Source organism: Anomaloglossus baeobatrachus, chromosome 8 (assembly GCF_048569485.1).
Source record: "Anomaloglossus baeobatrachus isolate aAnoBae1 chromosome 8, aAnoBae1.hap1, whole genome shotgun sequence".
In the NCBI taxonomy this organism is placed as follows: domain Eukaryota; kingdom Metazoa; phylum Chordata; class Amphibia; order Anura; family Aromobatidae; genus Anomaloglossus; species Anomaloglossus baeobatrachus.
In genome coordinates this window covers 96,800,452-96,819,064 of record NC_134360.1, presented here as the reverse complement: position 1 = coordinate 96,819,064, position 18,613 = coordinate 96,800,452, and the positions used below count along the sequence as shown (strand labels likewise).

At 43.2% G+C, this 18,613-nt stretch overlaps 1 protein-coding gene across 2 annotated transcripts in view; it reads right to left on the bottom strand.

Moving 5' to 3' along the window:
• Nucleotides 1-10,815, bottom strand: part of ATF7IP (activating transcription factor 7 interacting protein) — an 88,244-nt gene extending 77,429 nt beyond the window's left edge. For both annotated transcript variants that reach the window (XM_075321905.1, XM_075321909.1), the window contains exon 1: nt 10,518-10,815. The gene's annotated coding sequence lies outside the window, so the exon portion shown is untranslated. The remainder of the gene's footprint in view (nt 1-10,517) is intronic.
• Between the last annotated feature and the right edge of the window lie 7,798 nt (nt 10,816-18,613).

The following is an 18,613-nucleotide window of genomic DNA, read 5'->3' as shown; positions in this document are numbered from 1 at the left end:
GATTGCCTGCACGGAGAATGCAAATGGATGGGGCTGAAACAGTGAGTGGTGTGGTGAACAGGAATGTTCGTACAATGCAGTTGGAGAGGAAAAAAAAAAAAAAACCAAAACAAACGTATTCTTTTAATTCTAATTCGATTTAATTTAACTAAATTTCTTACTTAATGTTCACAATATTAGACTAACAAAAGAAAAAAAAATCTTTGAAGAAAAATAGCATCGATAAGTTTGGGAATTACACATTAAACTGTGGTTAACCTCCAAATAAAATGTAAGGGGGAGAAAAAAGAAAAAAAAAAAACAAAAAAAAAAAAAAACACACAACAACAACAAATGTATGGATTTAGAAGTTAAAGAAATATCTACAACAAATCTGCCATTTATGAAACAAAATCTAAACACACCTATGTAAAAATAAACAAAAGCTCAAAGTCCTGTTCCGCCAAAGTTGATCAGCATTCCACAGTGAGCCGTTACCATTGGAAGGATGCACATTGCAACAATAAAACGTTTTATCATTTCGATCTTTTTGCGATCGGTTTCCCTTCCCACTTTCTCGGCTAATGACTTGCAGATGCTTGTTCACACAAGGGGATTTCACACTATTATTAAAGATTCCATTAACCACAGATGAGCAAATTTTCTCTGATGAGTGCAAACTTTCTAGATAATCATCCCGTGTAAAAGGCCCTCAGGTTTCTAAAGCCTCTATGGCCAGACGGAGCGGCTGTAAGCTATTGCGGTTTGTTTTTAAATTGACAATTTGCAGGGGACCTACAGCTGCATATCCTAAATAACCCAATCTGGAAAACCCGATCTAAACGATTCCTTGAAAAAACTGTGGTTTTATTACTTAGTGTACAAAATCTTCACATCTGGCCAGCTTCACAACCATAGATTTAGAAAAACAAATGGACAAGTAATCGAGTTACAGAATTTTACCAAAGCAAAAACCTCAATGACTTTATATTTATAATATTTTCTTGCATGGGCAACCCAAAGAAAAGAAATTGTGACATCTAGGGCAAGATTTGTATGAAGACATGTAAATGTCAAGTTATTTGCAGTAGAAGACTGATTATGGAAATGAATAAAAGCCTCTGAATCTATTGCAGCGGAATTCTACTGGTTGTGACTGAGGATCTGGTGCTTGCGAACAGCAGCTCTTTTGTGCCTTGTGAGGTGACTCACTGGAAAATTACAGCTCCACCTCCTGCATTCCTTCCACCCTTCCCCCAATGTTTTTCATTAGCAGGAGCTTGGCTTCCCAGGATCCCATACACCCTTGCAGTGCTGTTCTTGCAGCAGATCTGACAGCATGCATAAAGAGGCATGGCTGCAGCAAGGCCAGGGATTATTTCAAGGTCACAGCAAAGGAACAAAGAAGAGTGGAGAGTAAAGTGCTTCTGGAGAGTAGAAACTGAAGCAGCAATCTAATGTAAACCACAAAATTAGGTGCAGAAAGGGACTGCAAACGACAACTATAGAAGCTTTGACTATTAACTGATAAAAATTAAAACAAGAAAAAGGCACGGCAATATTTGACACCCTTTGACTATTGACAGGAAAAATAAAATTCATAAACATAGTGTCATTAATTGGCAAAAAACAATTTTCACAGGCGTCCCCCTCCCATCTGATGGGATTTTTTCTATGCATTTTTCGCTTCCATAGAGAACTCTACAGGATAGTGGCAAAAAAAAAAAAAAAAAAAAAAGAAAAGACGCTAAATTAGGCTGTGTTTTGAAATAATTGCAAAGGACTCACACATTTCTTCACACACCGCTCTGTAATATGTATAAGTCAACGTTCAGCAAGTCTGCCAGCCATGTGGGAGAATGGTGCTTCTAGTCCACGCAGTTTGTCTGATATTCAGGCCTGGATTTGGAGCTGTAATACTCTAGTTTTAATCTGGCCTAATGAAAAACACAAACCTACATAAGGGGAATGCGGAAAAGCTTCTGCACTTTTCAGATTAATTAACAATGTATTTGTTATTGCAGGAGAATAGTTGTTTCAACCACAGACCTGTGCAGCCAGTACATTGGCCACAGCGATCCGGGTGAAACAGTAGTTTCCTCACAAAATCAAGTCCTCACAGCAGGGCCGCAGGCTTTCCCTAAGGTCTTACCCAAAGTAAACTACAAGCAATTTATAGCACAGTTAATCTGCAGCCATTACCCTCACCTTACCCAGATTCTCCACAAATCCTGCAATGTTTATATCAGGCTGCTAAATGTCCCAGTGCAAACTGATAACCAGCTTCTCCACCATGACAGAAGATCAGCTTTCTTTCCTCTCTAGTCTTCAGATCACATCTCAATACGTGTGCACTTGGCCCGCTCTGATCCCACCTCTTCCCCAACCTCGCCAGTCTTCGTTTCCACCCTAACTCATCTCTTCAACTTATCACTAACAACTGGTGTATTCCCATCATGCTTTAATGTCTCGATTAGACCCATCCTCACAAAGTCATCCCTTGACCTATCCTCTGTGTCGCTCTATCGCCCCATATCCCTTCTCCCCTATACCTCTAAACTACTGGAGCAGCATGTCCATCTTGAACTATCCTCCCACCTCTCCTCCTGCTCCCTCTTTGACCGGTTACAATCTGGCTTCTGACCGCACCATTCCACAAACTTCCCTAACAAAAGTCACCAATGACCTACTAACTGCCATAGCAAGAGACACTACTCTGTCCTCCACCTGGACTGTCCTCTTGCCTTCAGCACAGTGGACCATTCCATTCGACTATAGATTCCCTCATCTCTGGGCATCACAGACTAGGCCCCATCTTGGATCTCCTCATACATAACAGATAAAACTTTCAGCATCTCCCACTCTCACACCACCTCCTTATCCCACCCTCTAGCCGTTGGTGTCCCCCAAAGTTCAGTTCTTGGACCACTGGCTCTTCTCCATCTACACCTTCGGCCTGGGACAGCTCATTGAGTCCCACGGTTTTCAGTATCATATCTATGGTGACGAAACACAGATCTACCTCTCTGGACCTAATGTCACCTCATTACTAACTAGAATCCTACAATGTCGGTTTGCCATCTTATCCTTTTTCTCTGCTGAATTTCTAAAACTGAACATGCACAAAACCAGAATTCATTATCTTTCCTCCTCCTCATTCAACCCCCCCCAACAGATCTATCCATCAAAGTTGATTGCTGCTCACGCTTCCTAGTCCCGCACGTTCATTGCCCGAGAGTAATTCTCAACTCTGTTCTCTCTTTCAAGCCACATATCCAAGTCCTCTTCACCTCCTGCCAACTAAAAGTCAAAAATATTTCCCAGGTTTGTACATTCCTTAACCAAGAAACAGCAAAAACACTAGTGCATGCCCTCATTATCTCCTGCCTGGACCACAGGAGGAGACCTCCTACCACAACCCCCTGCTCTATGAACTCCCTTCAAACGAACACACAATACTACAATCTACTCTAAACTATACTGCTCAACTAATCCACCTGTCCCCCCGCTTTTCCGTGACCTCTCCTCTCTCCCAATCCCTTTACTGGCTTCCCATTGCCCAACGACTAATTCAAAACCTTAACCATGACATTCAAAGCCAACCACAACCTGTCTCCTCCCTACATCTGTGACCTAAGTCTCCCGGTACTTACCTGCACGTAACCTCCGATCCTCACAAGATCTCCTCCTTTACTCTCCTCGCATCTGATCCTCCCTCAAACAAATACAAGACTTCTCATGTGCATCCCCCATACTCTGGAACTCTCTTCCCAACATACTCTTGCCTACCTTGGAAAGCCTTCAAAACGTACCCGAAGCCCCACCTCTTCCAACAAGCTTACAACCTGCAGTCTGCTGTAGCGCCGCACGACCACCTCCACCCTCACCTACTGTACCCTCACTCACTCCCTTGTAGACTGAGCCCTCGCGGGCAGGGTCTTCTCTCCTCCTGTACCATTCTGTGCCTTGCATTGTTCATAATTATTGTACTTGTCCCCATTATGTAAACCCCTTTTCAAATGTAAAAGCACCATGGAATGGCGTAATAATAATAATAGGCTATTAGTATAATAATATTATTATTAAGGGCTTGTTCACACACTGCACCCACTCCTGCGGAAAAAACACAGAATATTACAGGAGCAGCAAAACGATTTGTGAAATTTCATCCACATGCGGCTTATTTTGGCTTTGGGATTTGAGCAACCAAAGTCTGAAACATGTGAAACCTTTTGGTGACTTTGTAGAATTTTTCCCCCATTCAAATGAAAAAAAAAATAAAAATTTGCAAGTAGAAATCTGCGTATTTTAAGCAGCGGTTTTCCAGCCAAAAGTGTGGATTTTGTTGCAGAAAAATCTTTTGCAAATGCTCAACATGTGCACAATTATAATCTTGCCATAACAGTATGGGTGAAAAAATTCCGGTCAGATGAGAACCATGATTAACAACACTGACTTGCAGCAAACTACATCTTGCAATTTTCCTCACAGTATTGATAATTCCTATCTTTTGTGGACTCCGCAGTGACCTCAACCTGTATATATTTTTTTGGTGTGAAACCTTGTATATGGTGATACTTTTTGTTAATCATGGTTGTCATCTGACCGGAATTTCACCCATACTGTTATTCCTTGCTAAAGGTTGTGTCCAGTATAGGGAGGAACGCCGGTGCCAACATACACTGTTTTGTGTTTTTAATGGGTGCTTGACTTTTGCAGATTTTCAATATGTATTTAATAAAGATTTTTGACATGACCTATTTACAGTGTGGTTATCCCATAATATAGTACTCTTTTCTTGTTTGTTTGCCTAGCATATACTGTATGTACTATTGGTAATCCCGTTAATTAAAGTGGTGCCTGCCTACTGGGTTATTCTAGTTAAAATCTAGCATTGCACTTGTAGCCATGTCCCAGCAATAGCTGTAGTCACTGGTACTGGTTTCGGTCTTCAAGACTTCCATTCGACCCATACTTAAAACTATAGTCTACCCAACTGTACCAAAGAGGTGTACGTGCCGAACGCTGGGCCCACCATTTTTAGAATCTGCTCTTAAATGACCATCAGTCCCCTAACGATTCTCCCATTTACTTCCCCATGTTCTGGTCACAGGACTTCACAACAGCAGTTTGTTATTTGTGACCTACCGTATTTATGAAGATCAATTGCGACCATTTATCAAGTAGACCCTGTAATGAAGTTTTGGGCCATAAGCCACAAACATGCAGTGACCATGTACAATGCTGCGGGAAGGACGTTCCAAACTCAGCTCAGGAAACCAAGGTACTGTCAGCAGAGAATGACTGTTCAAACCAAGTACAGGCGTCCCTCCATCACCACTTGCCCAGCCCACTCTTTGACCGACGGTTCTGGCTTCATAGAGAAGGGCAGAGATAGAGGGAAAACAAGCAGATGGATTTAAAGGATTAGCCCCACCATGATGCACAGAGCACCTGTACTTGGTTTGAACAGTCTTTCTATGCTGACAGAATCCTTTTAAGGGTGTGTGCCCACAATCAGTGTTTGCAGTGTTTTGGATGCAGCATGTTTTCGCTGCTTCCAAAACGCTGTGTTGTACAGTACAAACACAGAGGATGGGAGTTATAGAAATCCCATGTCCACTGTGTGTATGGCCCGCAGCGAAAACTGACCTGCAGGGTGGCCTTTCTGCGCCACAAGCATGTCAATTTTTTGCTGCAGAGTTGCAAGCGTCCTCCGTAGGGAGAACACAAGCGAGAGAGTCTGCAGCGCTCCAAACCCTGATAGTGAGTATGAGCAGCTGTGGTCTCCTGCGGAGGAAACGCGAGAGGCAGCGGGTCCTGATCGTGGGCAAGTACACTAAGAGTGGTTTTATGCCGTAACAATGAATGCAAAGTTCTGACATGGGAACAGTTGGAACTCTAAGCCCCCGCTATACAGGTGGATTAGTAATCCAAAATCAAGTGACAGGTTCCCTTGAAAATACACAGGCTATTTGCAGGTCTTGCAGACCCAAAAGCTTGAAGTTGTACATTCACGGCATGAACAACTGTGTTGATATCATGCGTTTCTCCATTTTAAAGTAAGAAAATTCTGTCAGGTAACCAGATTAGTGCATTTAAAAGCGTAGTTGTACCAAGTATAGGATGCAGCTGGTATTTCCCAGTTCAATGGAAACGGCTGGTGAAATTACAAACAGCAAAAAAGGAAAAAGATCCAGCTCCATATTCTCCGTAAACATTCAATGGCTTTATTATTGAAATAGTTATTAAAAACAACGCGTTCCGACACCCTTTGTTAGAGAGTGTCTGAAACGCGTTGCTGTTTTTCTATGGTCAAATGCCCTCTTGGGGTGATTTTTATACCTTTGCAATTTGCCTATTGGATTTTCATAACTACTCCTGTAATAAAGCCAATGAATTTTTACTGAGAATATGGAGCTGGATCTTTTCCTTTTTTGCTGACTGCACCGGACAGGGTGTCTCCGTGGAGGTGAAGCCCAGGCACAGGTGACCTGGTTCTTTCTATATTGGAAATTATAATCCGTTTACCAAACCAGGAAAGAGGAGTGCCCTGATCCTGCCGCAGCACCCCTCCCCCAACCACCTATTCATTACTTCTTGTGGCCTCACCATGCCGCGGTTGTGTAGCATTTAGGGGAAGCCTATCCCTGGCTGCACCTCCTCAATATACCATGTAGGGTAAATAAATCTAATCAAAAGTAATACTAATGATGCAGGTACAGATCTGGTCTCTTCAGATCCCATCATTTCTTTCTTCCCTTATACACCTTCAGTGTGTACAGGATGCCATTGTAGAGAAACGTGCAGACCCATAGGGTTTTTCAATATGTTAAAAGATAACTTGTGATACACAGTTCCAGGATATGCTGTACGTCTTCATTTACGAACTGCCCATCACAAAACGCTTGGTGGAGAATAGTCTAAAAGGTGTACAGGGCAAAATTTACCAAGCATTACCTCTGCTTTCCAGCCTCCCCGCAGACTAAGCAAAAAAAAAATGTTTCTGTACTAGGCATGTGCTACAGAAAGTCAGCGTGTGGCCCCAACCTGTGGTCATGTGGGCACCTGACTAGCTGGTCAGCCTTGCATAAGTGTGCTCGTGGCCAATATGTTCAACTGGGTAGTCCTGTATGGTTATCCTTATATAATCTTTGGTGGTCATGTATGCATCCTTATTTCTGTTTTTGGAGGACTATGTAGGAGAATGGCTCCAATTTCCAGGGGTAGAGAGCAGATTTGTAGAGGCGATGCTACTCCTTGGGCGTTTCCAAACCTACACAGGTAAATAAACATATGAAACCACGTTCACACATTCAATAATGTACTTAAGTATTTGTAGCCAAAACCAGGAGTGGAACAATCAGAGGAGAGAAGTAAAATAGAATCACGGCACCACTGCTGTATATTTTACCCACTCCAGGTTTAGGCTTAAAAAACCCTCACTAAATACTCAATGTGTGCACAAGCATCAAAGTAAGAAACTGAACTCCCTAAAAGGTGCTGATCTCCACCATTGTAGCCTACAGAGGTTCTAGTCATGCCTGCAGATTGTAGGACCGCCCTACTCGTATTTTCCTGTGAGGAGCGTTGTCTCCCAGTACATCAGACCTCATAGTGCAAGTTATAACACTAGAAGAAAACTATTACGGGGCCCGCTTTATAGTGCGGAGCCTACACTGGTGTAGAGCAGGAATAGGTAAGAAGTAATGAGCTCACCTTGTTCTGGGAATGGTTAGTTCCAGGTTCATCCATTGAGGCTCAGTCAGATGCTGCCATTTCCCCTTTACAGCTGGTGTTTGAAACCACCCTAAGACAATGTGCACACAACGCCTTTTTCAAACACGCAAACCCAATGCTAAAAATTGAGTGCATAGTGCACAGCAATGTAAGAACACCGCTGTGCACATGCTCAGTCTTCTGTCCCCTCATTTAACCACTTCAGGGTGTGGAAACCGCATTGTAGTTAGAAGTAGCAGAAGGCGGATCCATCAGGTGGATTCCCCTAGAAGCAGCTTTACCCTTTTAGTCTTTAATGTGGATGAGAGAGTATACTCGTTACTACTCGGTACTCGTCGAGTAGTACGGTATTCGGGATACTCGCTACTCCGCGAGTATCCTTGTAATTACTCGATGGGAGTAGCAAGTCCAATGTAAGTCAATGGGAAATGTCAGTAATTGTCTGCTGGACCATACAAAGCGGTCTGGGGCTGAATAAAAGGCTCAAATGGATGCATGTAAGTTTAAAATTCGTGGTAAAGAGGGAGGAAGGCACTCACCAAAAATGCTCAATACAAAAGCTGTTTATTCGACCATCAGGTCAGAGGGAAAGGCGTGAGGGCCATCGATGGACTCGTGGAAGCGTCAGTTGTAAAAACGCGAAACGGCCGTCGTCCGATAGATTGTGTGTTCTCCCTCCCCCACACCTTACCCCCTGACCTGATGGGCGAATAAACAACTTTTGTATTGAGCATTTTTGGTGAGTGCCTTCCGCCTCTTTACCACGAATTTTAAACGATCATGCATCCATTTGAGCCTTTTATTCAGCCCCAGATCACTTTGTAGGGTCCAGCAGACAATTACTCGCATTTTCCATGGACTTACATTGGACTTGCTATTCGTAACGAGTACCCGCGTTTTAGGACCTACTCGTTACGAGTATAGCGAGTCCAAGTATTTCCCTACTCACTCATCCCTAGTCTTTAGGGGAAAAGACGGCAGTGGTGGAGCCGCCCCAAAAATGGCGACTTCAGAGGAAAAAGGAAAAAAAAAGTCACATACACAAACCCCATAGGTAAAAATAAATCAAAGTACAAATAAAATAGGGGGACAGGAGGGAAAAATCTTTGAAAGCGATAAATCTGAACAATACATTTTTACACCTAGGGAAAAACTTTATTCAGAAAATTTATCAGGCAATGCGTTTCAGCACTGAAGCAGAGGAAGGCCCTCAATCCGGGCAGAAACGCCCAGCGCTGTTACTTTAATTCATATTCAGCAGCACTTTTAAATTATGTTCCCCATTTATACATACAGGACTTAAAAAAATAAATATATGAAATTTCATTTAACCGGAAGAATTGCATCTTGGAAAACAATTTGTGGAGGATAAGAACAAAGGAGTAGCGGTCAAGTAGTCCCATGCACATGTGCATGTACACGAAGCATGCACCACACACAGAAAGCATGCATGACCCTCCCCCTCACACACACACAGCATCAGCCACATAAGCCCCCCGACACAAGTGCCTGCCCACACACACAAGGCATACACACACCCCCACGCACGAACATGCAGCCTCCACATAAGCACCCCCAACACAAGCGCCTGCCCACACACGAAGCATGTACCCCCCTACACACATACACAAAGCATGCACCCGCCACAAACTCCCCCCAACACAAGCACCCACCCACACACACACATACGAAGCATGTACTCCCCCTACACACATACACAAAGCATGCACCCGCCACAAACTCCCCCCAACATAAGCGCCCGCCCACACACACATGAAGCATGTACTCCCCCTACACACATACACAAAGCATGCACCCGCCACAAACTCCCCCCAACACAAGCACCCACACACACATACGAAGCATGTACTCCCCCTACACACATACACAAAGCATGCACCCGCCACAAACTCCCCCCAACACAAGCGCCCGCCCACACACACACACACGAAGCATGTACTCCCCCTACACACATACACAAAGCATGCACCCGCCACAAACTCCCCCCAACACAAGCGCCCGCCCACACACACACACACACGAAGCATGTACGCTCCACACAGGTCCCAGTAACGCTCAGAGGCCGTTCAGTCTAGAAAGCGCTGACATTTTAGAGTTTAATATTTGGCAGGTAATGGTAGCACCATTAATTAAATTACCACCAGCAATGGAGCACAAACCACAGTAGAGCACATTATGCTTTTATTATTTGTGGAGGGGAAGGAAAAAAAAAAAAGGGCTAAAAAAAAAAAAAATAAAAAAAAAAAAAAAAAGTTGGTAAGCTACATGAGAAACATACATGTGCCATAGCGCTGTACACGCGCCAGGTAAGGATCAGACCATTAGGAAACTTGTAAAAAATCTATTTGCTAATATAAAATTATTATTTCTAATGTTTTGGCAAAAATACAAATGTATCTAGAATGTCAGAAATAACGGACTTCCAGGAGTATGACTGCTCAGCCGTGACTCCATGAGGACAGAAGTAGCTGCTCGGGCTGAGGGGAGGCGGCAGTCGGCTGTGAGCTCGGGCTGAGCTGTGAGCTCGGGCTGAGGGGAGGCGGCAGTCGGCTGTGAGCTCGGCGCTCTGCACTGTGCTGCTGCGGACACGGAGCGGCGCCGGAGCATGTGCTATCCCAGGGAAGCTCCGCCCACCTCCTGTGAAAGGGAGGGGGCGCTGCGCTCCATTTTCTTCAACTCAACAGCGCCATTTTGAGTTCCTGCGAGAAAACCCGACAGCAGAGCTCTTCTATCGCGACATATCGTGACACAAACGGCTACCTGAAAAGAAGGAATACCTTGGTCAGAAGATGTTCCGGGCGCAGTTATGTGGGGCAGCGGGCGGTAATTGGACGGCGCGGTCTCCTCGCTGCACGGTCACAGAGCCGCCTTCCCGCAAGGCTTCCTTCTCCCTCGGTGCCTCTAGCTCCGACATTCAAACTCTAACGCCGATCGCTCCGCCCACTTCTAAACTCAACGTCACGTGATCCTTCGTTATGCAAATGAGCTGCTGAAAAACTCGCTGCCAATTGGCAGTAAACAAGCCGCCGACTTCTGTGTCCGGCCAATCGGGCGCCGAGTGTATGTGTGTGCCGACGGGCGCAGCGGACCTGAAGGGGCAGCAAGGTAGGTGGCCCCGCCCACCAGCAGATGGCAGGATGCGCCACAGAGAAGACGGTGCTGTGCTGCTGGCACCACAGACTAGTGGTAACGGGCCAGGAGGCAGCTCTGCTGGGGAAACCTACAGTTATTGGTGTCACCAACATTCTGGTCACTTAGGAACTTGCCAGATATTGTCCTGTTTCTATAGTAATGAATTCTTTGCTGTGCATGGACGCATAGAAGGCTGCACGCCTCAGGCTTCTGTATTTTATATATATATATATATATATATATATATATATATATATATATATATATATATAATTACACTGTATACATATAAGTGTGTGTAAATAATGCATGCTCATGTTGCTTGTTTCTCTAATGGACCATTGCTTATATGTGAACTCAGAAATCGGTCAAAAGACTGCACATTTTACATATAGCTCCAGCATATTCTGTAGCGCTGTATACTGTACTCCCCTGTAATACACATACACCCTAATAGACGTTTTTTAAAAAAAATGGTATTTACTTAGCACTACCACCCATCCTCCTTAATCCCACCCCAGCCACTCAAAAACCTTGTCCAGCTGTGGTGGGGGCGACGCAAGCTGGGGCCCGCCTCCATGACTAGTCAGTATAGCCACCTCATCCCTCCTCACTGTGTTAGAAGGGCTTTTGGGGCTGTAATGAGAAGTCTGCAGTCATTGTATGTGACCCCAACCTGCCAAATCGTACCCTGCCCCCCGAGACACACGCATACTATCCACATGCAGATGGGTATATGGGATTTGACAACTAGACACGTCCTGCTTCTAAGTAGAAGAGTACTAACAAGCTGGATAAAATGGAGTCATGAGGAAGAGGTCTACAGTCAGAGTGATTGCAGACTTTTGTTCTGAGTCTGAACAATCCCTTTTTGAAATGGTTGTCTTCTTTTTACACTGATACAAACTTGTGCACACGTGCATCCATACCTGCCTTCATGTGTTAATCTGATCTAGCAATGTAGATACCAAGAGTTCTGAGGTAAGAGGCTGCTCACACTGCTGTCTTTCTGACCTGATTTTTTTTCATTAATATACATTGCTTATATAGCACACACATACATATATATATATATATATATATATTCTGCAGTGCTTTACATCCTCACTGTCCCCATTGGGGCTCAAAATCTAAATTTCCTATGTTTTTCGAGTTTGAGTGGAAACCGGTGTACACAGAGAAAACCCACACAAACATACAAACTGCCTGCAAATGTTGTCCTTGGTGGGATTTCGACCCTGGACCCCAGCGCTGCAAAACTGCATTGCTAGCCACTGAGTCACTATACTGGACATAGCAGGGATGCCTAGGTAAGAGGCTGCTCATACTGCTGTCCATTCTGTCTGATCTAGTGCTGGAGATACCAGGAGTGAAATAATAAGTTGGATGTGTTTAAAAAAAAGTGTTCCTTTGCTGAGATCTTAGAAATGTGTCCCTGCTATGTGCTGTGTAATGGCCGTGTCTGACCGTACAGGGACATGATAGAATTAGTAGGCGGATCTCCATAAACTCATACCTTTGTCACATTAAAAGTCCATAATGGTGGTAATAGATTTTCTACACATTTCTGGCGCTATGCGCCCTTAGTCATGGAGTATGGCGCCAGAAACGCGTAGAAAATCTGTTACCACCATTATGGATTTTTAATTTGACAAATAAAGGTATGCGTTTATGGAGATTCGCCTACTAATTGTATTTTGCTAACACAGTCCGGGTTTTTGGCTGGAGCATTAATTGATATACGCTTGGTCTGCTGGATAATTTCACGGTGAGGCTTTCCCTTGGATTTTTGTCACTGTTTTGTACTGGGGCATGGTCTGATCATACCACAGCTCCTGGGCAGTAGAGGAAGTAACGTCTACAGACATTACAGCATGGAATCACAAATTACTCTTTCCTTGAGGTAAAACATTTTTTTAAAACAGGCAAGATAATGTTTCACCTCACAAAAAGAAACAGCTATGATCCCATGCTGTAATGTCTGTATACTCTTTTACTCCCTCCCTGGCCCATGAGATGGGGTATAATCAGACCATGTCCCTGTACGGTCAGACACGGCCATTACACGGTACACAGCAGGGGCACATATATAAGATTATCTCCACACAGGAAAAAAATAATAATCTTATCCAATTGTGGATCTTATTATTTATCCAAGATCTATTGATTTAAATGAACTTTGTTCATGGAAAAATTCCTTTAAGAAGAGGCTACTCATACTGCTGCCCACCCTGTGACTCTGAATGTCGGGAAATGGTAGGGGTTATCCCCAGGTTACAGCAGCACCACTTCATGCTGCACATATTCATGGGCCCCTACCATTTTAGAATAGGTTTCTTTCAATATAACCAGACAATAGACATTTTAATTATATACTGATACCTCTCCAGATGAAATAATTGTCATTTGCTAATTAAATGTATTTAGACACTTATAATATTTTCTTTTATTTTTTTTTATTCTCAGAGAACCCCTTTCAGAAATGAAAACCAAGCTCTGATTGGTTGATATGCGCATCAAAAACCTTTTTTTTTCCACTTATGGATGTTTTTGATAATTGAGGTCTGCTCTTTCTGGGTTATTCTTATCATTCATTAAGGTTCATAATGGTAAAATGTAAATAGAATTTTGGACAAAATAAACCTAGTTTTTTTCCATAAGATTTTAGCCATGTTTATTACATTGTAAAAAAAATGTTTTACCCTCGTAATGCCCATTTTGCACAAACAGTGCCTAGCGAAAGTATTCAGCCCCCTTGCATTTTTCAACCTTTTCCCACATTTCAGGCTTCAAACATAAAGATAAAAATGTTAATGTTATGGTGAAGATCAACAAGTGGGATACAATTGTGAAGTTGAATGACATTTATTGCTTATTTTAAACTTTTTTAAAAAATAAATAACTGAAAAGTGGGGCGTGCAATATTATTCATCCCCTTTACTTTCAGTGCAGCAAACTCACTCCAGAAGTTCATTGAGGATCTCTGAATGATTCAATGTTGTCCTAAATGACTGATGATGATAAATATAATCCACCTGTGTGTAATAAAGTCTCTGTATAATGCACCTGCTCTGTGATAGTCTAAGGCTATGTGCCCACGTTGCGTTCTGTCCCTGCAGAAATTTCTGCAGCAATTTGAACAGCACATGTGCGTTTCAAATCGCTGCAGAAACAGTCCATACTGAAAAGCCGATTTCATGCACTCTGGATGCAGCCCCTCCCATAGACAGAGCGGGGGCTGCATGCAAAGCGCACGAAAGAAGTGACATGTCACTTCTTAGAATGCAGCGCTTCGGCAGCAGCCGAAGCACTGCGTTCTAATATGCCACGTGGGCATGGATTAGGCACAATCTTAATAGATTGTTCTGGGGACGCAGGACGCATGCAGTTACGCTGCAGTGCAGATTGCAGCGTAACTGCATGAAAATACGCCACGTGGGCACAGAGCCTTAGTGTTCTGTTTAAAGCTCAGATACCATCATGAAGACCAAGGAACAAAACAGGCAGGTTCGTGATATTGTTGTGGAGAAGTTTAAAGCTGAATTTGGTTACAAAAAGATTTCCAAAACTTTAAACATCCCAAGGAGCACTGTGCTAGCGATCATATTGAAATGGAAGGAGTATCATACCACTGCAAATCTATCAAGACCTGGCCGTCCATCCAAACTTTCATCTCAAACAAGGAGAAGACTGATTAGAGATGCAGCCAAGAGGCCCATGATCACTGTGGATGAACTGCAGAGATCTACAGCTGAGGTGGGAGAGTCTGTCCATAGGACAACAATCAGTCGCACACTGCACAAATCTGGCCTTTATGGAAGAGTGGCAAGAAGAAAGCCATTTCTCAAACATACAATAAAAAGTGTTGTTCAAAGTTTGCCACAAGCCACCTGGGAGACACACCAAACATGTGGAGGAAGGTGCTCTGGTCAGATGAAAACAAAATCGAACTATTTGGGCACAATGCCAAACGATATGTTTGGCATAAAAGCAACACAGCTCATCACCCTGAACACACCATCCCCAGTGTCAAACATGGTGGTGGCAGCATCATGGTTTGGGCCTGCTTTTCTTCAGCAGGGACAGGGAAGATGGTTAAAATTGATGGGAAGATGGATGGAGCAAAATACAGGACCATTCTTGAAGAAAACCTGTTGGAGTCTGCAAAAGACCCGAGACTGGGACGTAGATTTGTCTTCGATTAAGACAATGATCCCAAACATAAAGCAAAATCTACAATGGAATGGTTCACAAATAAACGTATCCAGGTGTTAGAATGGCCAAGTCAAAGTCCAGACCTGAATCCAATCGAGAATCTGTGGAAAGAGCTGAAAGTTGCTGTTCACAAACGCTCTCCATCCAACCTCACTCAGCTCGAGCTGTTGCAAAGGAAGAATGGGCAAGAATTTCAGTCTCTCGATGTGCAAAACTGATAGAGACATACCCCAAGCGACTTGCAGCTGTAATCGCAGCAAAAAATGGTGCCTCATAGTATTAACTTACAGGGGCCGAATAATATTGTATGCCCCAACTTTCAGTTATTTATTTTTTAAAAAAGGTTTAAAATAAGCAATAAATTTCGTTCAACTTCACAATTGTGTCCCACTTGTTGTTGTTTGTTCACCATAATATTAACATTTTTACCTTTATGTTTGAAGCCTGAAATGTGGGAAAAGGTTGAAAAATTCAAGGGGGTCAAATACTTTCGTAAGGCACTGTATCTATCTTGGAGCATATTTGGGACTTTAGAGCAGGATGAGAGGCAAAGCTCCATACGGGGCAGACGCTGGCTATATTGTATCGCTGACTTCTGCCTCTATCAGAAGCTGACAGCTTCATTTAGCCCCTTCACCCCCAGCCTGTTTTCACCTTCCTGACCAGGCCACTTTTTCAATTTTGACCAGTGCCACTTTTATGATGTAATAACTGATACACTTCAACTGATCCCAGTGGTTCCAATATTGTGGTGGGGGGGGGGGGGGGGGTTATGACATATTGTACTTTATGTTGTAAATTTTGGTTGATATGATTTGCATTTATTTAGGAAAATATTGAAAATTTGAAAAAAAAAATTAAACATTTTGCAATTTTCAAACTTTGAATTTATATACCTCTATACCAGAGAGTTATATCACGCAAAATCATTAATAAATCATATTTGCCACATGTCTACTTTACATCAGCATAATTTTCGAAACGTATTTTTTTCCTTAAGAGGAGTTAAAGGTTTCAGTCATTTCTAACTTTTCCAAAAAAATGTACAAAATTATTTTCCTAGTGAACATATCACATTTGAAGTGACTTTGAGAGGCCAAGGTGACAGAAAATGCCCCTAAGTGACATCATTCTAAAAACTGCAACCCTCAAACTGCTCAAAACCACATACAACAAGTTTATTAACCTTTTACATGCTTCAATGGAATTAAAGCAATGTGGAATGAAAAAATGAAAATTTTAATCATTTCCACAAAGTTCCTTTAACCCCAAATTTTAAATTTTCTCAAGGGTAGCAGGAGCAAATGGCCCATATAATTTTGTTGTGCAATTTCTCCTGCATACACCAATACCTCAGAAGGGAAGAATGTTCATTAGACTTCCGGAGCGCAAAATGGGCTGAGATAGATAGTGGACACTGTGTTGCTTTTGGAGAGCCCTTGGTGTGCCTAAACAAAATGATGTGCCTAAATTGACCCCATTTTGGAAACTACACTCTTCAAAGAATTTATTTAGATGTGTGGTGAGCACTTTAAACCCAAAGGTGATTCACAGAATTTTATAACGTTGAGCCACAAAAATAAAAAAACAAACAATTTTTCGTACAAAAATATTGCTTTAACCTCAAATTATTCAATATCACAAGTGTAACAGGGGAAAAAAATGGACCGTACAATTTGTTCTACAATTTCTCCTAAGTACAGGAATACTCCATATGTGGTGAAAAACTACTGTTTGGGCGCATGGCAGGGCTTGGAAGGGGAGGAGCAACATAATATAGTGCAGATTTTGCTGTTCTGGTTTGCGGGTGCTATGTCACATTGACAGAGTCCTTGAAGTGTAGAACTCTCCTACAAGTGAACCAATTTTAGAAAATACACCCCTTAAAGGGAACCAATCACCAGGATTTTCGTCTATAACCTAAACCCAGTGCTATACTGCACTATCAGGCTGATTCTCTACATACCTTTAGTGGTCAGCTCGGATGTTTAGGTTTTGAAATCCAAGAAAACAAAATTTTTATAAAATCATCAGCTTCTTGAGTAACAGCAGCTGAGGATCAGATAATACTTGGAGGGGTATTTATAGTTCTACCCTCCCCGTGTTAGAATTAGCATAAGTATTATACAATCAATTTACTTTTTCACTAACAGGACCTGTGTGAGGTCATACTCGTGTGACCAGAAGGGGCGGGCCCTCAGCCAACAGAAAAATGTTGCTTTGTGGTATTAGCTTTGTTGGCTGAGGCCCGCCCCTTGTCACATGGGTATGACCTCACGCAGGTCCTGCAAGTGAAAAAGTGAATCAATGGTACTGTATAATACTTATGCTAATTCTAACAGGGGGAGAGGATAACTATGAATATATTATCTGATCCTCAGCTGCTGTCACTCAAAAAGCTGATGATTTTATAAACTTTACTTTCTTAGATTTCAAAACCTATACATCCGAGCTGACCACTACAGGTATGTATAGACTCAGCCTGATCGTGCCAGTATAGCACTGGCCTTAGGTTATATACGAAAATCCTGGTGATTGATTCCCTTTAATAAATTCATCTAAGGGTGCAGTGATCATTTTGACACTACAGATGTGTTACAGAAATTTTAACCTTAGGCAGTGAAGAAAAAATAATTACCGTATATTTCGGATTATAAGACATACTTTTCCTCTCAAAAATTTGTAAGGAAAATGAGGGGTGCATCTTAAAATCCAAATATAGCTTATCGGGGGGGCTCTCTGTGTGGCGACCGGGTGCGTTCAGGTGGCCGGGTGCCTGTGGCTGCGTGTGGGCAGCCGAGTGCCTGTGGGTGCCGGCTGCTTCTCTGTCCTGGAGGCCGGCTGCCTCTCTGTGCGGGCGGGCAGGCGGCCTGCTGTCTGCCACTCTATACATGCGGGCGGGTGGCTGTGCGGACTGCAGTGGCTGTGCAGCAGGTGTCCCAGTGTGTCCACTCTTGGATGAGCACTCCATCTGCGCATGCTCTGCTCCAGGCGCCATCATTTGAACCGGGACCGCGGACAGACTGGGACACTCACGGCACCGGCCTGCTCCACCACTAACCCGCTGCCGCTGCTGCCACTACTGACCCGCCGCCGCTGCTGCCACTACTGATCCGCCGCTGCTGATGCCACTACTGACCCACCGCCGCTGCCACCACGGACCCACCGCGGCTGCCAGCACAACCTCTGCCTCCTGTGACCCCACTTCACCACCACTGCTGCCCTCGTCCGATAAGACAACACTGGAGTATAAGACGGACCCCATTTTTATTTTTTTTAACCTTTTTTTTATCTCTAAATTTGGGGTGTGTCTTATAAGACGAAAAATACGGTACAGTTTTAGCTCCAGATTTTATATTTTCACTTGGGGAAATGGGTAGAAATGGCACCTAAATTTGTCACTTTATCACTTTGTCAATTTATCATTTTTGCTGAATTGTGCTAAATACCCCATATGTGTTTGTACAGTACTGCTTAGCCACACAGTGAGACTTGGGAGGTAAAGAGTGCTATTTGACTCTTAGGG